Genomic DNA, 16,526 nt, shown 5'->3' with positions numbered 1-16,526 from the left:
GCTCCCCATTTGTAATGTTACATCTCCCTTGCAGATACTGAGCACCATTGAGAAAAAGGAACAGGGCAGTAAGTCAAACCACAGGCCTCCCTCCATCTGCGTTAATTCTGCAGGAGGCCCGAAGCAGATAGGAGTCCAGGAAAGCCACCACTCCACCGAACTAAGTGCCTATCTTGCCCCCAAATGTGCCACAAGTGAAGTCTTAAAATTCCACTTGTTTGTCCCTCGCAGTAACATAGATGATCCACTGCCACATTCAAGGGACCAGGGAATAAAGGGATTTCCAATCTTTGTCCCTCAATAGTAGATGGTCCGTTCATTTTTTTTTGTTTCTTTGTGGCTGTGAGAGAGCTGGCTGTAGACAAACCGACTGTCAGGAATCCCCCAGACAGCAACTGCATCTCAAAAGTTGCTGGCTGTAAGGGGAGGACGAGAAAGACACTGCAGAAACGCAAGCTGCTTCCCTTAAACTCACTCAAGAAGGTAAGCCTGCACAACAAACAAACAATCGCCAGGCTGTTGGGCAGCAGAGAGCATCAAAGAATCCCTAGTGCGAACCACTGAGCCACCCACAGCAACACAGCCGAGATAGACCTAAGGAATAACCAGTAGCCTCGTCTGTGACGGGCATGTTTAAAAGTAGGAAAACCCTCACACAAGTGGCCACTTCATATCACACCCAACAACTAATACAGGCTAAATCAAACAGTCTCTGAGGAAAGGATTAAAGTTGGGAACATTGTGGATGTATGGCTTAGTGTTAAACCAGGTGGTGTCTTTGCTCAGAAGTCCACTAACAGAAGCTTTTTGAGAATTAAAATATTTAAATCCTAGCTTGGACAGCCCATCCTGGTTTCCCATAGCTGGTTCACAAATCCAGCGTTTCGCCATTGTAAAACTGCGTTCACTGGCACAAACGGAAGAAATCAAACAAGGTTTATTTTTCTTTCGCAAATGGCTGAGGGCATCTGAAAGGGCAGCTCTGCTCTGATTAGAATTGCAGATAAAACCTAAAGGGTCACTCGGCCTTCTGCATCGGGCTTTTGTTGGGGTCCAATTGATCTGCTGCTGCTTTTGTTCAAAGCCGAATACAGCCTGGCCACATTTCTGGGAGGTCAGCGGGTCACAACTCCAAGCTGCCTGTGACTCGCAGCCTCACAGGGTGAATCAAGGTTTCACAAAGTCACATAAACAACGCTGTCCCACAAATGTTCAGTCATGCTCCACAATAATTTGCATAAGCAAAATGACTTGCATTTATATAGCACCTTTCAACACCCTCAAAAGATGTCCTCAAAACACTCTGCAGCTAATGGAGTTCTGTTGAAGTGTGGTCACTGATTGTACAGTGAGGAAAACACAGCAGCCACCTTGTACATTGCAAACAACCATTAAATCATGAGTGGTTTTAAATGGTACTGATTGAAACATTACATTAGCTAGGGCACTGAGGAGGACTACACTGCTCTTCTTTGAAAAATACCCACCAAATAAATGCCCACTGGAGGAGCAGAAAGAGTTTCAGCTTAAAGAGTCCAAGTTTTAAAAAAAAGCAGCAGATTATGAGGTGACAGCTGTACCACAGTTGATATGCACGTAGCCATATAGCCCACCATGGTGAAAATGGGGGTATGTTGGTGCAGTGGTAATGTCCCTGGCGCTATAACCAGAATACCTGGGTCCAAGTTGCATCTGCTCCAGAAATGTGTAATAACATCTCTGAATAAGTTGGTTGGATTGATTTCTGGTTGATTCCATCTGGGTGAAAATCTGGTGGAGCATTTTGACTCATTAACAAACCTGGTTTGTTCTTCTATTCCTTTTATATCTGCTTGAATTCCCTATGTCAATTACCCCTTTCCCTCATGCTAGCTTTCAGTACTTGAAAGCATGTCATAATTGCAACCTATGATTAATACTGATCAAAGATCCAAATAGACACATCAATGTCACGTTAAACAGCTTCAATGTAAAAAGCTGCTTGTTAAATTATCTTCTTCTTATTAGGTAGCCCCTGAGACCAGAGGATGGCTTTCTTCTTTTCTTCCACTTTGTCCAATACTGGCCTCCATCTTGGCCCATTGGAAATGCTCAAAATGGTTGATATCTTCCTGAATGCTTCTTCTCCACTTTGGGACCTTCCAGAGGAATTGGAGGCTGGTACAATTGCAGCATTTAAAAGGCATTTGGATTGTTGTATGAATAAGAAAGGTCTTGAGGGATATGGACCAAGTGCTGGCAAAAGAGACTAGATTAGGTAAGGATATCTGGTTGGCATGGATGAGTTGGACTGAAGAGTCTAATTCCGTGCATGTACATCTCTATGACTCTAAATGGGTGGGAATATTGGACTTTTTCAGAAAGGCTTTGAAGACATTCTAGAAGCACTTGCTTTGCCGTCCTGCTAACTGCTCACTATGATGGAGGGCAGAGTAGAGAGTCTGTTTTGGGACTCTTGTGTCAGTACACTGCTGTTTAACGACTCTAACAGAAAAATGAAACAAATAGTGTTATTTGATCCTGATGCCACTTGAAATTCCTAGAATCCCATTTTCAGCTTTAAAGAAAAATGCAAATGCCACTGTGAATCAATGGGGCATAATTTCAATTGATGGCAAAATGCAGTCTATAACATTTTAGCAAAATCCCCACAACTCCATGTCCTCATTTTGAAATTTGATTTACACAAGTCCAAGACTCCAAGAGTGGGATATTTGGAAGCAAAGCAAATTTTCGGAACAATATCTGTGTGGGAACTAATGCAGATAGAGGAGCTTATTTCATCAGTAAATGCTCCACGTTCAACCCTGCTTCTTCGCCGGAACTATGCTCAAAGGAGGGACTACTTTGTTACTTTTTAGAAGCGTGCTTTACACAATCAGAAAGTGCAAGGTGCTTTTTTGCATCCAGATCCTAACTCAACCAAGGGCGACAGTAAACTGCAAAAAAAACTTTCAAACTTCAAAAGTACTACACTAGCTTCTTTCAGAATGCCCTAAAGTTGTAAAGGACATCAGGTATAAATGCAACTTCTTCCTTTCTTTGGTGGGGAAGCAAGTTTTTATATGTTTCACATGTCTCCAAAGGTAGTCAACAGGGTATTTGGTTACACTGCATTTAACCTTGGAAATTTAGTTCATATTTTTTAAACATACAACGATGCTCCAATCATTGACACTTTCATCCAGAAGTCAGAATGTTGTCAGCTTAGACTTCACTCCAAAGATTACCACACACAATCCAAGCCGACACGCCAGTACATTACCTACCGAACAAATGCTGCACAGCTGCAGGGTGAGGCATAAATCAAATCTTCATCTGCTTCTTTCAGTTGTAAGTAAAGACCACATCACTCTATTCCTAGAAGCACCACGAGCTCTACCCCCCTGCCCAAGCCAGCATTCCAAGCACATGAACTGGACTGCTCAGCTCCCCACTCTTTGTGAAACCTTGCTTCCCTCAAACTGGTCACAACATAAAAAGGAGACGTTCTGGACAAACCGCTGCGGGGTGTTTTTCAGAGATTTGCCAAGCACATCCAAAAATGTAAATCTGTGCTCACATGCCTCACCGTCAAAACTTAACATTTTGCCCAGTCAAACGACAAACAAATGACTGCAATGTAAAGCCTCGACACTCAAAAGAGGATTTCACATACCAGCATTCAACTGAATAGTGATTGGTTACTATATGATAAATTGCACTAAATAATTCCAGTACTTCAGGATGATGAGACCTCAGGACATGTTCCATTTTCCTGCTTAACTTCATCAGTGATGATGGAAAAGGCCTGGCACATGAATATCCGACAACTGACCTGACCCAAGGTTTGATATCATCTGAGTCTTGGGTTAAAACACAGAGTAAATGAGAAGGGTGGTCTTTTCTCCTTTTTCACTGCAAGGATCTTTGACTAAATTAACTGGAATCGTGTAAGTTGCCCGAGGGAGCTTAATCTGAGACGGGGACTGTTTGAAGCTGACACTGGTTTGTAGCAGCTTGCTGAAATGCTATCCCCTCTCTGACTGAACAATAAAAGTTCAGAAGAGAAAAAAAACAAAAAAAAAGGAAAGTCACGTGAAAAGTTGATTTTCTTTTGCATGGTCTTTCCACCAAGTTTGTACAGCATTGTTACATAAACAACTGGTAAGTGGAGGTTGGGTTTGGAATTAAGGGATCCCCCCTCCCCCACTTAGATACAACCCTGACAACCAACTATTATAAATGATTGCGAGGGTTCCTGTAGCAGCGAAGGCTGCACTGCTGGACTTAACCCCAGAGGCCAGCACGCCATTTAAGCAGAATACATTTTCCTAGCTTTCTGGGAAACTGATGCTGCCTAAATACTCACCAAAAGTGCAAGGACAATAACTCTTTAAATTCAACCATTACAGGTCAATGGAAGAATTGAAAAGTATCACATTGAAAAGGCCTTGGTGCTGCTTTCCCAGGACATCTTTAAGCTTCGGCTAACCTTTAACCCCAGGGGTTATGCACCAACCTTTTGTCACAACTACAATCTCAGTGTCTTCCTTATGGGCAATTGGATAGAGACCTCTGTGTACTTTGATCTCACACATAATGAGCTCCCGATTTCAAATATGCCACCTTTGTGTTAGTTGTCACTGCTCTCACCTTTGAGCCATAAATTAGTGGATTTGAGTCACAGTGTAGGAACTTGAGGAGAAAATTTACCCAGCACACACTCTCTTAATGAGATGTTAACTTGAGACGCTGTCTACCCTCTCAGGTAGAACGATCCCATGGCACATCACTGAACTTGCTGAAGTAACACCAATATTTAACTTTCAACCAATGCCTAAAATCAATTTATCTGGGTCATTAGCACATTGCTGTTTGTCAGATGTAGCCCAATGCATATTTACTGCTGTGTTTCCCACATCTCTATATTGGGTACACTTGGCTGCAAACCAGTGTCCTGAGATTGTGTTCATGCGATAAAAATGCAAGTTTTTAAATTTCATTTAAAATTAACTGCAGGTGCTAACTTGAAAGGGTTAATGATCTGGCTAAACCAACAGAAAGACAAATACATCCCCTAATATCACCGCAAGAGTACCTTGACTCAGTTTGGGGTATTTCCACCTACTGCCCCAAAACATAGACAGATGCTGGGACATATTTGAAGCATTCAAGACTGCAATCAGTGTATGCTTGTCAGGTATGTTTATCATGAGACATAGACCAATGGTGAGTAAATAGGTATTGGTATAAAGTATCCATGATCTAACCAAATGACACACCAGACCCAAGGGATTGATAAGCCTCCTCCTCTTCCTAATATTTTTATCTGCTGCTGATTACAGACCAGGATTTGTCTGAGATGACAAACTAAAATAACAATACAAGAATTATAACAGACAGCCATGAAATAGCCAACTCGAGCAGTTGTTACAAATAGTCCCAATGAAATCATTGATAATGAGCATATACTGTATGACTCTGCTTCCAATTTGCAGATAATGCCTAAGATACACCAAGATTAATATTGGGAAACTTGTTGCCCAATTAGTGTAGGCTGCCAGCTCACAATTTCAGCTGAGGTGTGACAAGGTTATAACATGTTGTTAATTGTGCATTGTTGCATCTAGTTTGATGTGCCCAATAACTTGCCCTGGTTGATTCTCTTTGCGATGGCTGCTGCATATGTTTTTGATGTTTTCACCACCCTGCTCCTGAAAGCAATCTGACCATAATCAAACCTTGCTGGATGACTCATGAGGCTTTTTGTCCTTGTGAAGCCAGTAATGGTTTTAGAAGCTGAAAAGGAATTGTGCTCTTGAAATGCAGAACAGCTCTTGTACTTGCCTCCACTCCACCCACAAGGTGTCTGGTCTCTGCCAAGACTAAAAACACCTACACTAAATATCAACCCAGTTGAATTCCCCATCTTGCAAAACAACTACCTTCCAACAACTTCCACTATGCAAGGAAGTTTTCGATTTAGATTACAATAGATTCTAATCTGGGAAAATATCATCTGTTGCTCCATTAAAACATAATCAGAGAGAAAAAACAATAGACACTGACACAAATATCATAGGGAAGGATGTCCAAAAGTTACATTAGAAATAATATTGAGAATTTTCTTTTAACTTCATATAACATCTTTAACATGGTTGATCATCATGGGCCCTCCCAAAAAAACATAATTGAGTAAAACTTGACTCCAAGCCAAAGAAAGAGTTATTAGGATAAACATAATCAAAAAGGTGGATTTAAACATCCTGCTAAAACAAGGAAGAAGTGCAAAGGGAAAGGAATTCAGTCAGCGGACTCCAGTAATTAGAATAATACTGGCAGAAGACATGAAAGCAATGGTAGGGTGGTCCACGTGAAAACACACACACACACACACACACACACACACAAACACACACACACACACACACACACACGAGAGGCACCATCTCCAAAAGGTTAACATGGTTGAAAATTCTACATTTGAAGGGAATGTATAGGGTCGGGGGGGGGGGGGTGGGGGTGGTAGCGGGCAGTGGTCAGTGGTGACAGGGCAGCCAATAAGTCAGCGAGCATTCCTCAAAAATGTGGAAGTCAACTTCCCCTGCAACCAGTATACTTTAGCCCCTCTTATACTTCTTTTGTCTCATGCAAGGTCAATTCCATGAGAAGTCAGCCAGCTTGCCCAAGAGACAGCTGAACCCAATGTCACCAGTCATGTTTCACAAACATGTTCCCTGAGGGACATTAATACATCTCTCAGAATGGGCCTCTACCCTCAGCCCATTCTAGATCAGCGTCACACACCCCTGTACTTCACCCAAGGGTTATGCAGTTCAGAGAGCTTGCACTTAGAAGGACAAAATCTCCTATTGTATTCCAATATTAAAGTGAAGAATTTCTCACAACTCAAAAGGTTCCCTTAAGTCTACATGGGCCACTAAAATAGCATTCTCCGCAATAGCCACACTTCTTCTTGTAGATTGGATTTGCACCTGTCACATCTATGATGCTGAGTTTGCACAGAGGTGAACCCTTAACATAGACTGCATTCTGAAGCATGTAGCAGAACAAATCCAGTGCCATAGTGAGCATTCACTCTCTGATACATATCTACAGGCAACAAAAGGTGCCGGTGTGTTACAAAGCTGAGATTTCTGCAGCCACAAAAAGGGGACAAGAGGCAAGCTTGGTTGGCACTGTCACTGATATTCACACATGGCACATCAATGGAAAGGGCACAACGCTAGGAGAGGCGCTGACATAGTGGCAGTATCACTGGATTAGTTATCCAGAACCTAGGTTCATGTTCTGAGGATATGGGTTTGAATTCCATTATGGCAAAGAGTGAAATTTTAATTCAATAAAGAAAAATCTGGAATTAACAGGTCACCCTAATGGCGACACACTGTTGATTGTCATAAAAACCTGTCTAGTTCATCAATACCCTTCAGAGAAAGAAATCTGCTGCCTTTACCTGGTCTGCCCTCCATGTGACTCCAGATCCACAGATATGTGGTTGATTTAGGCAACAAAGAATGGGCTCAGCATTTGTCCAAAACACTGTCTTACCAGCAGAGGAAGTTAAACCTCAGAACCCAGACCTAGGCAGGGGAACCACGTCACTTCGTCCTATTTGAGTGTGAGCAGGGGCTTTAATCAGGAAAGAACCAAACGAAATAAGACTGGTGATGGGGTCTGAATGAGTCCACCAACTGCATAAACACAGCAGTCCCTTGTACAAAACCCTACCACTCTTTCCATGAGCCAATATACCCAAGTTAAGGACTGGCGTCTCAGGCAATTGATCAAGTTCCACACAGCACTGACTTGCACCTTCACATCGACAGGGGAACAGCTCAGGAATAAATCATACAACGCGTGTTTAGAGAACTGCACTTTGAACAGAAAAAGACATAACTTGCAGAGGACTTGTACAGAACCGCATACGTTGTCGAGACATCTCAAACACTTCATGCCTGAAGAAAATATTATCTGAAGTGAAATTACGAGAGTAAACACGCCAGTTACTTTGCACACACTGAGGTCCTAGAAACAGAAAATTAAATAAATGACCATAAAATATCGTGTTTTTTTGCTTACAATGGAGGAACGCTGACCCAGGACATTTCCTCATGCATTTAGATTAGAAAGAATAGAAAATAATTCCCACAGTGTGCAAACAGGCCATTTGGCTCATCAAGTCCACACTGACCCTCTGAAGGGCATCCCACTGAGATGCATCCCCATATTTCCCATTGCTCATGCACCTAATCAAGACATCCCTAAAGATGATGTGTAATTTTGCACAGCCAATCTACCGAACGTGCACACCTTTGGACTGTGAGAGGAAACCGGAAACACACGCAAACACGGGGAGAATGCACAGACCGTCACCAGAGGGTAGAATCAAACCCAGGTCCCTGGTGCTATGAGTCAACAGTGCTAACCACTGAGCCACCATGCTGCCTTGTTTTTTTTGGGAATCTTCCACCTGAAAAGGTAACAGGGTAACCCAAACCCGGTTAAGAAGAAAAGCCACTCATAGTGACAGTACGATCTTAGATGTGAAAGCCAATTGTGTCACACGTGCTCTCACTACTTTGGGGAAGAGAGATCCAATGACTTACACCACAAGAACCAATGGCAGGCAATGACAGGACTTGGGAGCAGCACTGGGCCATTCGGTCGTTCAAGCCTGTTATCCATACAATAGGATCTTTGCTGATCTTGGGGTCGAAGCTCCACTCTCCTGTCTGCCCCATGGCTCCAAAGTCCTTTGCCTATCAAAAATCTAAATACTTTGGCCTTGAATACCCTAGGTGTCTACTACTTTTTGGGGAATTGAATTCCACAGGCTTCCAAACTTTTGAGAGAGAGAGAGAGGGAGGGAGAGAACAAAATTCTTCTCATACCCTTCTTAAGAAAGAGACCTTTTAATTCTGAATGGTCTCCCCTCGTTCTTGTCAGCCCACAAGTACAGACACAACAATCTGGGGACTGGGTACAAATCCCGCCACTGCAGATGGCAGAATTTGAAGAGAACAAAAATCTTAAATTCATAAAAAGCTGCCAATTGTTTTAAAAATCCATCTGGTTCACTAATGTCCTTTAGGGAATTGAAATCTGCTATCCTTACCCAGTCTACCTGATATGTGACTCCAGACGCAGAGCAAAGTGGTTGATCAGTAACTGCCCTCAAAAATGGCACAGGAATCCACTCAGTTTCAGGGCAATTAGAGATGGGCAGTAAATATTGGACTTGCCAGCAACGCCCCACATCCCATGAGTAAATAAAACAAATCATTAACTTACAGCAACATAGCCCTGGCTGACACTGTTCCTACTCAATGCCCACAAGCGTTGGCCAGCTCTTGCAAATTTAGAAAGCCTTTGGCTGATTCTTTATCTATCATTACCACAAAGAGGTTAAAGCCAATCATAGCCACTACACCCCACCCCCACCAATAGAATACACGAAGGTTTGAATAAGGAATCCATTGCAACAGAAAGCGAGACAAGCAATTTAACAATTGATATAGTGCCTTTGAATAATAAGACATCTCCCAACGGTTCACAGGAACATAATCAGACAAAATAAATGATACTGAGCCACATAAGGAGATATTAGGATAGGTGACAAAAGCTTGGACAAAGAGGTAAGTTTTAAGGAGCATCTTAAAAAGATGAACAAAACAAAGAGGCTGGGGGAGAAATTGTTCGAACTTTGGGCTAAGACTGCAGAGTTATGGTTAGAAAGGAGGAAGGGGGAGTTGGTGGGCAAGTAATAAAACTACACTCCCAACAGAGAAAATATAGATACACACCTCCTTCAATACAGACAGTTTACAGATTGGAAGCTGCAGGATAGGAGAAGCTGCTGGAATGAAGGCCTTGCAAAAACAAAACCTCAACAATTGATTCCCACTTACACTCTGCATGCAAATGATCAATTGGAACAAATGCAATCACATATTAAGCCTGTCCCACAGGACGGTTTACTTTATACAAGGATTGATAACAAAGGGACAATTCAATGCAGTCACACTGGAAGATGGAGGGATGCAGGTTGTTAGCAGACTGGACCCTCACTGACTGTTACTAAGACAGCATGTGAAAGCTACCTTCCACCGAGACCTGCTTCTCGAACATCTGGGCTCAACAAAAGTTCCAATCGTTACTAACTGATTTGGACCAAGGATCTTGAAAGAGAAATAACTAATTTTATCAGGCCATTTTCGCTAATAAAAAAGGAGCATTTAAGTTTAGAAAAGAAGTGAGTCAAACAGTCAGGGCAGTCAGGAACAAAGCAGAGAGCAATTAAACTGCATTTATTTCAATGCAAAAGGCCTAACAGGGAAGGCAGATGAACTCAGGGCATGGTTAGGAACATGGGACTGGGATATCATAGCAATTACAGAAACATGGCTCAGGGATGGGCAGGACTGGCAGCTTAATGTTCCAGGATACAAATGCTACAGGAAGGACAGAAAGGGAGGCAAAAGAGGAGGGGGATTGGCATTTTTAATAAGGGATAGCATTACAGCTGTACTGAGGGAGGATATTCCTAGAAATACGACCAGGGAAGTTATTTGGGTGGAACTAAGAAATAAGAAAGGAATGATCACCTTATTGGGATTGAATTATGGACCCCCTAATAGTCAGAGGGAAATTGAGAAACAAACATGTAAGGAGATTTCAGTCATCTGTAACAATAATAGGGTGGTTATGGTAGGGGATTTTAACTTTCCAAACATAGACTGGGACTGCCACAGTGTTAAAGGTTTAGATGGAGAGGAATTTGTCAAGTGCGTACAAGAAAATGTTCTCATTCAATATGTGGATGTACCTACTGGAGAAGGTGCAAAATGTAACCTAACCTTGGGAAATAAGGCAAAGCAGGTGACTGAGGTGTCAGTGGGGGAGCACTTTGGGGCCAGTGACCATAATTCTATTCGTTTTAAAATAGTAATGGAAAAGGATAGACCAGATCTAACAGTTGAAGTTCTAAATTGGAGGAAGGCTAATTTTGACGGTATTAGGCAAGAACTTGTGAATGCTGATTGGGGGCAGATGTTCACAAGTAAAGGGATGGCTGGAAAATGGGAAGCCTTCAGAAATGTGATAACGAGAGTCCAGAGTCACTACATTCCTGTCAGGGTGAAAGGAAAGGTTGGTAGGTACAGGGAATGCTGGATGATCAAAGAAATTGAGGGTTTGCTTAAGAAAAAGAAGGAAGCATTTGTCAGGTATAGACAGGATAGATCAAGTGAATCCTTAGAAGAATGTAAAGGCAGTCGGAGTACACTTAAGAAAGAAATCAGGAGGGTGAAAAGGGGACATGAGATAGTTTTGGCAAATAGAGTTAAGGAGAATCCAAAGAGTTTTTACATATACATTAAGGACTAAAGGGTAACTAGGGAGCTAATACGGCCCCTCAAAGATCAGCATGGCAACCTTTGTGTGGAGCTGCAGGAGATGGTGAGATATGAAACAAGTATTTTGCATTATTTACTGTGGAAAAGGACATGGAAGATATAGAATGCAGGGAAATAGATTGTGAAATCTTGAAAAATGTCCATATTACAGAGGAAGAGGTGTTGTATGTCTTAAAATGCATAAAATGGATAAATCCCCAGGATCTGATCAGGTGTACCCTATAACTCTGTGGGAAGCTAGAGTAGTAACTGCTGGGCCCCTTGCTGAGATATTTGTATCATCGATAGTCACAAGTGAGGTGCCAGAAGACTGGAGGGTGGCTAACGTGGTACCATTATTTAAGAAAGGTGGTAAGGACAAGCCAAGGCACTATAGACCAGTGAGCCTGACGTCGGTGGTGGGCAAGTTGTAGGAGAGAATCCTGAGGGACAGGATGTACATGTATTTGGAAAGGCAAGGACTGATTAGGGATAGTCAACATGGCTATGTGTGTGGGAAATCATGTTTCACAAAGTTGATTGAGTTTTTTGAAAAAGTAACAAAGAGGAGAGATGAGGGTAGAGCAGTGGATGTGATCTATATGGACTTCAGAGAGACTTTTGACAAGGTTCCCCATGGGAGACTGGTTAGCAAGGTTAGGTCTCATGGAATACAGGGAGAACTAGCCATTTGGATACTGAACTGGCTTGAAGTTAGAAGACAGAAGGTGATGGTGGAGGGTTGTTTTTCAAGACTCGAGGCCTGTGACCAGTGGAGTGCCACAAGGATCGGTGCTAGGTCCACTGCTTTTTGTCATTTACATAAATGATTTGAATATGAACATCGGAGGTATAGTTAGTAAGTTTGCAGATGACACCAAAATTGGAGGTGTAGTGGACAACGAAGAAGGTTACCTCAGATTACATCAGGATCTTGATCAAATGGGCCAATGGGCTGAGGCGTGGCAGATGGAACTTAATTTAGATAAATGCAAGGTGCTGCATTTTGGGAAAGTAAATCTTAGCAGGATTTATGCACTAGCTCCTTGAAAGTAGAGTCGAAAAGGACATTTGGTATGCTTTCCTTTATTGATCAGAGCATAGAGTACAGGAGTTGGGAGGTCATGTTGCGGCTGTACAGGACGTTGGTTAGGCCACTGTTGGAATATTGCATGCAATTCTGGTCTCCTTCTAATCAGAAGTATGTTGTGAAATCTAAAAGGGTTCAGAAAATATTTACAAGAATGTTGCAAGGGCTGGACGATTTGAGCTATAGGGAGAGGCTGAATAGGCTGGGGTTGTTTTCCCAGGAGTATCGGAAGCTGAGGTTAATAAAATCATGAGGGACAAGACTAGTACAAATACACAAAGTATTTTTTCCCTGGGGTGGACAAGTCCAGAACAAGATGGCATAGGTTTAGGGTGAGAGGGGAAAGATATTAAAAGGGACCTAAGAAGCAACCTTTCCACGCAGAAGGTGATGTGTGTATGGAATGAGCTGCCAGAGGAAGTAATGGAGGCTGGTACAGTTGCAACATTTAAAAGGCATCTGGATAGGTATCTGAATAGGAAGGGTTTAGAGGGATATGAGCCAGGTGCTGGCAAATGGGACTAGATGAGGTTGGGATATCTGGCAGCATAGACGAGTTGGACCGAAGGGTCTGTTTCCGTGCTGTACATCTCTATGACTCTATGACTGTATAACTACGAAGAAAAAGCAATTAATTATCAAAGCTCATTGTTCTGTACCGTATCTCTTCTATCACAATACTCAATAGTATTTGAATAACTTCAAACCTCTTCTCTCTATTATTCTAGCCATTTAGGACTCGTCACTGTCACTATTTCCAACTATGCACTCAGCGTCTGGTCCCCAGCTCCAAAATTCCCTTCCTAATTTTCTATACCCCTTCTCTCATTTTGTGACCCTTCCCAAAATTCACCTTTTTTGACTCAGCTTTTTTGCAGATGTACTAAAATTTCCCCCTTTGAATTGTGTCAATTTTCAGCTGTTTTACCTTCCCTTGAAGTATTATTTTTATATATTAAGACAAAGTGAGATATAAAAACCAAGTTGCTATTAAAGGAGAGACTCTTGATTTACACAATTTAAATTCTGATATGGATTTTAAAGTCATTTACATAATTTGTCTCACCTTATTACATCAGATACCTCAATGAACACATTATAACCAGCCCCTGACAAACCAGAAACTTTAGGATTCAATCCTTTAGCTCCCCTCATGAATTATCCCCTTTCAGTCAGTCTCGTACTGGCCCTTGGGAAACATTTCAAGTTGAACTCAAAACACCTCCTTAAAATTGGAAAAACTGCCACATCAATCCAAAAATGATCTCCAAATTATGAAAGTGCATCAGCTACATTCTCAATGAGAAAATGAATGAAAAATTTATGAACTTGCACATGGCCAGCAGACCATAAGGCATTGAATCTAACATAGGCCGTTCAACCCATCAAGTCTGTTTTGCCATTCAATCAAATCATTGCTGATCTGATCATCCTTAACTTTGCTTTTCTGCCTTTTCCCCATAACTTTCGATTCCCTTACTGATTAAAAATCTATCTCAGACGTAATGGTGTGAACAACCTTCTGTGATAAAGAATTCCACAGATTCACTACCATCTGGGAGAAGAAATTCCTCCTTATCTCTGTCTTAAATGTGTGGCCCTTTCTTCTGAGATTATACTCTCTGGTCCAAGACTCTCCCAAAAGAGGAAATGACCTTTCCACATACCCCCTGTCAAGTTTTCTAAGAATCTTGTACGTTTCAATAAAGTTGTCTCTCATTCATCTACACTCCAACTAGTATAGGCCAAATTTACTCAACCTTTCTTCATACCACAGTCCCTCCACATCTGGTATCAGCCTAGAAAACGTTTTCTAGATTGCTTCCAATGCCAGTATATGTTTCCTTAGATAAGGGACACAAAGCTGTTTGCAGTATTCCAGCAGTGGTCTGACTAGTTCTTGTAAAAATTAAGAATGAAAGAATTTACTCAAAAGATAAAATTGGGAAGAGTACACTTGCAATAGGGCAAGTGCTTTGTTACTAAAGCTCTCTTAATAACATCAAAATGTTTCAAGCTACATAAACTAGCTTCGACAACTTTACATTGCAATAAAAGATCTACACCCAAATTGTTAATCCAGATCCTTAAGAATCTGATCTAAGCCTCAGGTATCTTGGATCTAATGCAGATTTCTGAAACTCTGACCAATGAGTGTAAACAAATAAGTTTCAGAGTGAATTCAAGAAGCAGAGATTGTCTTCCTTAAAGCACAGAAGGTTCAAGGGAAATTCAATGGATTTGCTCAAAACTAAAGAATTTAAAAGGCATCTGGGTGGGTATATGATTGGATGCTGGCAGGGGGGGAACTAGATTGGATTGGGATACCACGTCGGCATGGACAGGTTGGACCAGAAGGGTCTGTTTCCGTGATGTACATCTCTACGACTCTAATTGGATAGTTACTGCTGAAGCATCCCGAACCACAGCTAACAGCTTTCAGATAATAACTAGCAAAAGATCAAGAGAGATGAGGTTTTCTTTCCTGTGTTTTGACAATCTGGAATGCACTGCTGTGAGGATAGTGGAATCAGATGCAGTAGCAGTTTTCAAAGGGGGGTTAGATATATTATTGTAAAGGGGAGGGCTGTAGGGCTGAAGACAAAGAACAGGAGAACTGAGTTAATCGGATTGCTTTCCTGAGGCGTTGGAATACGCACAATGGGCCGAATTGCCTCCGTCCGTGCTGTAAGATGTTACGACTAACAGATTAGCAGGCAACCTTTTTGTTTTTAACCGATCTGCCGACTGCAAGGAATTGGGAGTCACCTCCTGTTAAGAAGAAATGCAGAGGGTGAAAGCTGTGATCCAATGCCCTCTACTCCTTCCTTCAACACCGCAAATATGTATCACTGATGCCGAGAGGGAACTGAACAATGCAGACTTCCACCGTTTACGGGATCGCTTTGGCAAAATAAAAAGGTAGAAGCCGGAGTATTCCCCAAAATGGGAGGCGTTTGGGGGGAAAAAAAAGACAAGGGCACAAGGACGTTTGCTTTGAATTGAAATCGCATTTTTATTTTTAAAATATAAAGCCTCTTTCAAATGCTGACTGTCCTCTTGAGCATTTCCATATTTTACACGGTGTACTTTTTTTGTCCGAGCCGAAAGCGCTGAGTAGTGTACTACCAACCCATCCAAAGTGGCCTTATTAGTCATGTTCCTAACTGCTACGTGTTTGATAGAAACCTGCTGTGTTTCTTTATTTTCCAGCATTTTCTGGTGTTATTTCCAGAGCTTTGTGGAGATTGTCATTTCCATCAATTTTTTTATTTAAATTAAGCTCTCTAATATCTCAGTAATCAGTTTTTAAAAACTATATTCCACCAAGTGCCTGCAGTTTTAGCACTCCAGTGTTTTGTTCAAGAGAACTAAAGTTTCAATAAAGATTTCAAATTGAACTGCAGACTTTCTGCAGAGGTGTTTTCTTTCCAACAAAATCTCGTGGGTTTTTTTTTGACAAAAGCAAACCACTGGGAATCAATCAGACTCATTCAAACCCTTTTAAATCTTCTGCAGAACATCACAAGTTGAAAACTTTCTTACGCGCGCTTCTAAACAAAAAGGTAAAATTACAACCATTGCCCTCCAGTGAGAACTTTGTTGAAACGTATACTCACAGCTCTTGGAGATTACAGGCGCTGGCCCGCGGCCCAATGTGCTCAAATTTGATATTTCTTTAATCCAGCCCCTCAGTACGACAGCAGGGAAACTTGTCCCTGCAGGACTGTGTGGTACTGACACACCAAGACGAGAAAGCTCAGCAACTTTTCATTCAGTTTTTTAAAAAAAAGAAACCAAAAGCCTCCCACCACGTGCTTGAAAAGGACAAAGGGAAGTATCACACTCTTCCCCGTCCCTTTAGGGCTCGTCTCTAAAGTGTTGGTTCTCAATCCAAGCGTGTAACTAGGCAGAGCCATCCCACTCAGTTCACACTGATGTCACCACCACATGTAATCCGTGAGGAAACCATTAGTATTCCCCATATTTTTAGGCACAGTTTCAAATTGTGAACAAATTCACTTCATAACTAATTA

At 41.8% G+C, this 16,526-nt stretch overlaps 1 long non-coding RNA gene across 2 annotated transcripts in view; it reads right to left on the bottom strand.

Annotated features, from left to right (window-relative positions):
* LOC140479121 (uncharacterized) overlaps positions 1 to 16,293 on the bottom strand; it is a 106,850-nt gene extending 90,557 nt beyond the window's left edge. For both annotated transcript variants that reach the window (XR_011960945.1, XR_011960944.1), the window contains exon 1: positions 16,110 to 16,293. This is a non-coding gene — a long non-coding RNA (uncharacterized lncRNA). The remainder of the gene's footprint in view (positions 1 to 16,109) is intronic.
* Positions 16,294 to 16,526: the final 233 nt, after the last annotated feature.

This window comes from Chiloscyllium punctatum, chromosome 6 (genome assembly GCF_047496795.1).
Source record: "Chiloscyllium punctatum isolate Juve2018m chromosome 6, sChiPun1.3, whole genome shotgun sequence".
NCBI lineage: Eukaryota > Metazoa > Chordata > Chondrichthyes > Orectolobiformes > Hemiscylliidae > Chiloscyllium > Chiloscyllium punctatum.
This window is presented reverse-complemented; position numbering and strand designations above follow the sequence as displayed.